Genomic DNA, 8,870 nt, shown 5'->3' with positions numbered 1-8,870 from the left:
TGTGAAGTGCTGTACGTATATCACAAACAGCACCGATGACCCAACCAAGGTCATAGATCAAAAGATGGACGATATCTTGCAATTGAAGTGGGAGTTCCGAAGAAGACACAACCTTACCCTTACTGTTGTGAGTAATGAACTGACCGGCTCGGTTTCATGGTTGAACCCACGAAATTGGTTCTCAGGTTTAGGAGAATGGGCTCAAAATGTTATCGTGAATGTAGGGAAATTTCTCCTTTGTATCCTGGGAGTTGTCATAATGATTGGTTTGATATTTAGATGTGTTCGGATTTTAATGCATTGCAAGCGCAGTACCAAATTGATGAGTTTAAGGAGCGAGGGCATTGTTACAACAACTGGTTTAATTTATGACCCATCAATCGAGACAATGTTGTGATAAGACGTGATTCCACGGTCCGTTACTTTCACCCGTTTCTCCTTTGTTTTTCTCCAAGGTAAAAAGACATCCACTCGGAAGAAGATTTTGATGAACAGTTCTACAGACCTTTGATGAACATTTTCACAGACTTTGCGAGACACTCTAGAGACTTTAACTTTCTATGGACACTTGAAAAACTTTGCTTACCACCCACAGCAAAGATACACCTATCCGGACAAGACTTCAACAGACACCCAAGGACAATTACACATATTATCATATAAATGTATTTGTGACATATGTTTCTTATCTTCATCTCTACGATCTTCAGGTAGTGACACACATAGTCGACAGGTGATATAGGTACATATATTAGCACTCACATATTTTCCCCCTCCATGTATCATCAACTAATGTGCACCCCATTTGTTGGAACAAGAAGCCGAAAAGAGCTCAGTAGTGTTTGTTAGCCCACTTACAGACCCTTAAGAACATGTACGGCACGATGATACATGACCCCTCAGACATGAATTTCATACATACATGCTTTTACTATCCCACTAGGTCATACATTTCCCACCTTCTCCTCTCCTCCCTCCACCCAATCATTTATAGGTATTTCATTGTATTATATATTTTTCTGCTTAATTGTTTAGATAGTGGCAGTTATTGTTGACTGCCAAAGGGTGGACTGTCAAAGTCGAAAAATATCATGATACATACCCCTATGTACTAACCCCTCATGCACATGCACGCTGCTCGTGCACCTGTTCCCCCGTGCGTGCACATACCCGCAAGTTGCGTAAGATCGCTCCGGCGATCGTGCGCATGAGATGTGTAATTACGGCGGAGTTTGTGAGCGTGTAGCGTGCGACTCGATCGTTGCATATTTAACCCAAATAGTGCATTTTGTAGTTAATATTCCCCTAGACCATGTCAGCGAGTATGATTAGTTTAAACTGTTCCTGGACAGAGAGATTCCTCTTTGCATGATAGGAAGGGTCAGATAAAGGTTGAAAGGTGGTGTCTAGTATCCAGCTGTAGGGTATTTTAAGAGTAACATTCCGGTGTTAGTTAGGAAAGGATCGCTCGCTCCTGCGTATAGTTATGTACAGAAATAGATTATGAACATTAACTGTATTTGCTGTAAATTACACATGCGGCGGGAATCCGGAGGATACCTCCCACCAGAGCAGTTGGGGAAAGACACAGCCCACCTGTTCAAATCCACCTATGACCTTTGCTGTAATGTAGAGACATATCCCTGTGTCCAATGAACAAAGGGATTACAGTGACCATTGTATTGTTTTGGATGAAGTGAATAAATAGAGCTTGCAGCAGGCTTGGTCACACAAGACTCTGAAGGCTTTCTACCTGAACAGCTGAGGACTGGATTCCAGGTCGCGCATGCGAAAGATTCCCACGTATGTATATTCTCTGTAGCCATTATTCTCCATTATTCTGTTTAGATTTACTTGTTAGTTTGTAGTGTATGACTTGTATTGTTTTACCTTTTATTAGAATCAATCCACGGTGGTGTTAGAGCTGCTGTGGTTGTAACCAAAACAAGCGGTGTTGTGTTTCCCCTTTCCTGCTTGGGCTTTTAAAGTAGTTTAACCTGTTTAAAGTGTATAAGCATTGTTAAGGTGTATGCACTGCGGATACTTTGTATCACCAGCGCTAATTAAGGTTTTTAAGCGTTACATCATTACCGTGTTTGACTACTAAGGTGTAGAGTATAAGTATATTCTTACTATATTTTATTAACAAGGTTTAAACGTTATCAACTGTGTGTGCGCCCGCTGTGTGTATTCCGTACACTCAGCGCAGCGTGTGTACGCCAAGTGCGTACCACGTGCGGGACTCGTGCGTAGCACGTGCACGTGGTCTAGCAGCCATAGCGGCTCCACGGTAAGAGTATATAGCTTTATGTTTTAAGGTAATAATTGACATTATCACACCAAATGATCACAAGCTTTCAGGCCTCCCAGGATGCAATGGGCCCATCCATATATCCCCGCCCACTGGCTCAGGCAAATCAGTTGGATTCCAAAGCATCTAGGCAGGAGCATCATGTAGAGCCCTAATCAGGCGAGAAGAACACACATGCACACCCTTCCGTACAAGAAGGAAGAGTTTGGTGAGTAGCAACAGGGCCGTTTCTAGACAATTTGGCTCCCAGTGCGAGATTTAAAAATGCGCCCCCCCCCCCCCCCCCCATTGCTCTAAAAAAAAAACATGTGTGCCCCCCCATATAGCCATAAAAAGAAAAAGCATGCGCGCGCCTTAGGCGCGCGCGCTCCCGACAAGGGTGTGTGGCCTGATTAAAATGGGCGCGGTCTCATTAAAGTGGGCATGGCCTCATCTGATATCATCACACCCACCACAGGGGAGAAAAAATAAAAATAAAAAAGTCCCCTTTTTACACATTACAGCAGGCAAGTGTCCCCATATTACACAGCGCGGCAGGCAGGTGTCCCCATTTTACACAGCGCGGCAGGCAGGTGTCCCCATTTTACACAGTACGGAAGGCAGGTATCCCCATTTTACACAGTACGGTAGGCAGGTATCCCCATTTTACACAGTACGCAGGCAGGTGCCCCCATTTTACACAGTGCGGCAGGCAGGTATCCCCATTTTACACAGCACGGCAGGCAGATATCCCCATTTTACACAGCACGGCAGGGAGATATCCCCATTTTACACAGCACGGCAGGCAGATATCCCCATTTTACACAGCACGGCAGGCAGATATCCCCATTTTACACAGTACGCAGGCAGGTGCCCCCATTTTACACAGTACGCAGGCAGGTGCCCCCATATTACACAGTGCGGCAGGCAGGTGCCCCCATATTACACAGTACGCAGGCAGGTGCCCCCATATTACACAGTACGCAGGCAGGTGCCCCCATATTACACAGTACGCAGGCAGATGCCCCCATATTACACAGTACGCAGGCAGATGCCCCCATATTACACAGTACGCAGGCAGATGCCCCCATATTACACAGTACGCAGGCAGATGCCCCCATATTACACAGTACGCAGGCAGGTGCCCCCATATTACACAGTACGCAGGCAGGTGCCCCCATATTACACAGTACGCAGGCAGCTGCCCCCATATTACACAGTACGCAGGCAGATGCCCCCATATTACACAGTACGCAGGCAGGTGCCCCAATATTACACAGTACGCAGGCAGGTGCCCCCATATTACACAGTACGCAGGCAGATGCCCCCATATTACACAGTACGCAGGCAGGTGCCCCCATATTACACAGTACGCAGGCAGGTGCCCCCATATTACACAGTACGCAGGCAGGTGCCCCCATTTTACACAGTGCGGCAGGCAGGTGTCCCCATTTTACACAGTGCGGCAGCGGCAAGCAGGTTTCAAGTTGAGGGGAAGGAAGGGGGAGAGAGAGAGAATACTTACGTCTTCCCGCTCTTCGGTCCCGCCGCCTCACGTCCCTCGCGCCGGCCGCCTCCTCCTTCATGCTTATCTCCTTCTCGCCTCTCCCGAGCGCTCCTGCTCGGGGGGGCGGGGCTTCGCGGAATGACGCGTTTGCGTCGTGACGTCACGACGCAACGCGTCAGTCCGCGAAACTCCGCCCCCCCGAGCAGGAGCGCTCGGGAGAGGCGAGAAGGAGTAACAAAGTGCCGCGGCGGGCGCCCCGTGCGGTTGCACGGCTCGCCCGCCGCTAGAAACGGCACTGAGTAGCAAGATCCTCAAATCAGGTGCGTCAGGGTGGGATCCCTGTGGAACCTGTGGCCTTAGGAGAAATGCTGTTATCAACGGTAAGTTCTTACCATAACGTATATTTCTCCAGCAGGGTCCACAGGTTATCCACAGGATAACAATGGGATTTCCCAAAGCAATTTTAGTGGTGGGGACGCTCCTGATTGGACAGGAAAACCTTATGCCCGAATTCAGCTTCATGAGAGGCAAAAGTATCCAAGCATAATGTCTAATGAATGTGTTAATGGAAGACTATACTATGTGGCTGCCTTACATATCTGTTCTGCTGAAGCACCATGTCGTGCTGCCTATGAAGGACCTACCTGACGAGTAGAGTGAACAGAGACATTAGCCGGTACAGGGAGATCCGCTTGAGAGTATGCTTCCGAAATCATCATTCGAAGCCCTCTAGCCAGTGTCTATTTAGTAGCAGGCCATCCTCTCTTGTGAATTCCATAGAAAATGAAGAGAAAATCTGTCTTTCTGATGGCACTGGTGCGATCCACGTAGATCCTTAATGCTCGGACTACGTCCCGCGACGCATCTCCCGCAGATACCTGAAGAGCCGGGACTACAATTTCTTCATTAAGGTGGAATTTAGACACCACCTTAAGAAGATACCCAGACCTAGTTCTGAGAACTGCTTTATCTGGATAAAAAAAATCAGAAAAGGAGAACAACATGACAGAGCTCCTAAATCTGACACTCTTCTAGCTGATGCCATAATCAGTAGAAAGAGTACTTTAGCTGTCAACCCTTTAAGATCCACTTTATTAAATGGTTCAAACTGAGCAACTTGAAGGGCTTTGAGGACTAGACTTAAGTCCCAAGGCACTGTAGGAGGAACAAAAGGAGGTTGAATTTGCAGCATTCCCTGTAAAAAAGTACGCACATCCTGTAAATTGGCAATTTTCTTTTGAAACCATACAGTCAATGCTGATACTTGTACTCTCAAGGAAGCCACCTTCGAACCCTTATCCACTCCCACCTGAAGGAAATCTAAGACCCTGGAAACTTGGAAAGATTTTGGGTCCATATTTCTTTCACTGCCCCATGAATATAGGCCTGCCATATTCTGTGATAAATGCGAGCTGAGGAGGGTTTCCTTGATCTGAGCATTGTTTGAATTACCTGTAGCGAGAATCCTCTTGACTTCAGGATAGAGGTTTCAAGAGCCACGCCGTCAACGATAGTCGATCCAGATGCCTGTGATAACAAGGACCCTGCATTAGTAGATCTGGACGTTGAGGGAGCAGAAGTGGAGCATCCATCGACATTCTCTGCAGATCTGTGTACCAATGCCTTCTGGGCTAAGCTGGAGCTATTAGAATCACAGCACCCTTTGCTTCTTTTATTTTCATCACCACCCTGGTAGCAGGATGATCGGAGGAAATAGATACGCCAGATGAAAATCCCATTTCACTGACAAGGCGTCCACAAAGATCACTCCGGGATCCTTTGTTCTTGTCCCATAAGCGGGCACTTTGTTGCTCAGACGGGACGCCATGAGATCTATCCCTGGCAAACCCCACTTGTCTACCAGAGTCTGAAAGACTGCCGGGTGTAGAGCCCATTCGCTTGCTTGAATGGCGTGTTGACTGAGAAAGTCTGCTTCCCAGACTCCTGGAATGAATACTGCGGACAATGCTGGAAGATGGAGTTCTGCCCACTTAAGTATGTGACTTACATCCTTCATTGCTGTTTGGCTGCGCGTTCCTCCCTGATGGTTGAGATACGACCCTGCCGTTAAATTGTCCGAGCGGATCTGGACTGGTTTTCCTTGAAGAGTGTCATTTGCCTGAATCAGTGCCATGTATATGGCCCGAAGTTCTAACAGATTTATTGGCAGGCAACTTTCTTTTGTGGTCCATTGTCCCTGGAACCATAATCTTCCGGACACTGCTCCCCAGCCCTGAAGACTGGCATCTGTTGTCAGGATCTCCCAATCTGATATCCAAAACGTTCTCCCTTTGTCTAGATGGGATGTCTGTAGCCACCAGCTGATGACTTTCTTACCGTGTGTGACAGTACCATAGTCTGTTTCTTTATTGTCTGATGTATTCCATTCCATCTGGCCAGAATCAGACGCTGCCGAGGTCTTGAGTGGAATTGTGCATACTCCATGTCAAATGTTGACACCATCAAACCCATCAGTCGCATAGCTGCGTGGATTGATATTGTTTGACTGTGTAACAACTCCTGAGTACTTGACTGTACCTTGGATATCCTGTTCCAAGGTAATCAATTTTCTGCAGACTTGAATTCAGTACAGCCCCACAGTGAGTCATCCATTGTGACGGAACCAGAGATGACTTTTCCCAATTTATGAACCACCCGTGCCTCTGCAGACAAGTCATTGTCTGTTGGAGATGGCACAGAAGCCTTTCCTGTGATTGTGCCAGGATAAAAAAGGTGGTCGAGGTATGGCAATTTTTTATCCCCTTCTTGCGGAGATAAGCTGCCATAATCATCATAATATTGGTAAATACTCTGGGGGCTGTGGCTAACCCAAAGGGTAAGGTCTGGAACTGAAAATGTTGCTGGAGGATGCTGAACCTTGAGATAACACTGATGGACCAGTGCTAAAGGAACCTGTAGGTAAGCATCCTGACTATCCAGGAATACCATGTAATCTCCTGGCTTTATGCCAAAGCTATGGAGCGCAACGTCTCCATGTGAACCGTGGTACTCAAACTTACCTGTTGAGGATTTTGAGAATGGGGTGAAGGGATCCTTCTGAGCCCAAACCTGGTTGGAGTAAAAAAAAAACCTGTCCCTATTGTGCAGGGGTTGCTGGAATGACTATTCCTTTGCTTCTAGCAAACCCCTGTCCTTCGCCTCTACCCGAGATGGACTGGAACAGAAGAACCTTCGAGGAGGATGCTTCTTGGAGGGAAAACATAACCTAGAGACCTAGAGTTTGTAGACTGCTACCCGATCTGTGCCAACTGAAGAAGTCGGCCCCCTATCCTAGGGTCCCCCAGAAGGAGGCCCGCACCATCATGCTGATGGCTTGTCCTCTGGTTCGGAAGCTGGCCCTCTGGTTGCCTTTGCTTCTTTGCCTTACCAAACTTATTGTATTGGAGCTGTTACGTTCCTTTATGACCGACAAGCCGAAAACTGGACCCCTAGGTTTGGGGTCATATGTGGAAGGAAACGTGACCTTCTTGGAGTCTGTTCTGACTCCAGAATATCTGTGAACTCCTTACTAAACAGAAACTTCCAGCCAAAGGCAAATTTTCCAGAACCTTCTTTGATTCTGAATCAGCTTTCCATGTATGTAAGCAAAACTGCTCTGCGAGCAGCTATTGTTAATGCTGATGCCCTAGAACATTAGTGTTCATATGAGCTATATGGGATTCTTGTTCCCTTGCAGGCGCTGAAAACCTGTCTTTCAGTACCTCAGCCCAGTGAACCTACAGCACCTGGTATTCCAAGGTGGTCTCCCATCCAAGAATTAACCAGGCCCAACACTGCTTATCTTCCAAGATCTAGTGAGATTGGGCCTATCCAGTGTGGTGTGGCTGTAGATTGCAAGGTGAAGTCATGGCTGACCTTATGATTGCCCCAGACAGAGACAATATGGTTTTCAGAAAACCATCCCTCTTTTTCCATTGACGGCAAAGGCCATATAGATTTTCGCACTATCAAATGATATGCGTATCTACTTTAGGAGGCACTTCCCATTTTTAAACAGTCCCCAGCTGGAAAAGGATATTTGGAATCCCATTTACTGGGAACCTATATTCTTTATTGGGTATAGCCCAAACCTTTTCCATGATTTTCATCAGCTGCTGGAGTCCCCCCTGAGGAGGCCCTATTTTTGAAAGGGGGGGGACGTTTAAACATAGGTACCTTATTTTTAACACAGGCTCTGCCGAATCCTCCAAGGACAGAAAGGCCTTCACTGCTCTCATTAATTCAGCTATATTTACTGAGCTGATACCTTCTACCCTTTGTATGCCGAAGTAGAGTATAATAAGATTTTACTCACCGGTAAATCTATTTCTCGTAGTCCGTAGTGGATGCTGGGAACTCCGTAAGGACCATGGGGGATAGACGGGCTCCGCAGGAGACTGGGCACTCTAAAAGAAAGATTAGGTACTATCTGGTGTGCACTGGCTCCTCCCTCTATGCCCCTCCTCCAGACCTCAGTTAGGATACTGTGCCCGGAAGAGCTGACACAATAAGGAAGGATTTTGAATCCCGGGTAAGACTCATACCAGCCACACCAATCACACCGTATAACTCGTGATACTATACCCAGTTAACAGTATGAAATATAACTGAGCCTCTCAACAGATGGCTCAACAATAACCCTTTAGTTAGGCAATAACTATATACAAGTATTGCAGACAATCCGCACTTGGGATGGGCGCCCAGCATCCACTACGGACTACGAGAAATAGATTTACCGGTGAGTAAAATCTTATTTTCTCTGACGTCCTAGTGGATGCTGGGAACTCCGTAAGGACCATGGGGATTATACCAAAGCTCCCAAACGGGCGGGAGAGTGCGGATGACTCTGCAGCACCGAATGAGAGAACTCAAGGTCCTCCTCAGCCAGGGTATCAAATTTGTAGAATTTAGCAAACGTGTTTGCCCCTGACCAAGTTGCAGCTCGGCAAAGTTGTAAAGCCGAGACCCCTCGGGCAGCCGCCCAAGATGAGCCCACTTTCCTCGTGGAATGGGCTGTTACTGATTTAGGATGCGGCAATCCAGCCGCAGCAATGCTCCAGCTGAATTGTGCTA

At 47.1% G+C, this 8,870-nt stretch overlaps 1 pseudogene; it reads right to left on the bottom strand.

Moving 5' to 3' along the window:
* Window positions 1-7,531: 7,531 nt before the first annotated feature.
* On the bottom strand, window positions 7,532-7,650 carry LOC134950182 (5S ribosomal RNA; annotated as a pseudogene).
* Between the last annotated feature and the right edge of the window lie 1,220 nt (window positions 7,651-8,870).

The sequence above is a fragment of the Pseudophryne corroboree genome, chromosome 8 (genome assembly GCF_028390025.1).
Source record: "Pseudophryne corroboree isolate aPseCor3 chromosome 8, aPseCor3.hap2, whole genome shotgun sequence".
Classification (NCBI taxonomy): domain Eukaryota; kingdom Metazoa; phylum Chordata; class Amphibia; order Anura; family Myobatrachidae; genus Pseudophryne; species Pseudophryne corroboree.
The sequence above is the reverse complement of the archived record's forward strand: the minus strand, read 5'-3'. Positions and strand labels throughout refer to the sequence as shown.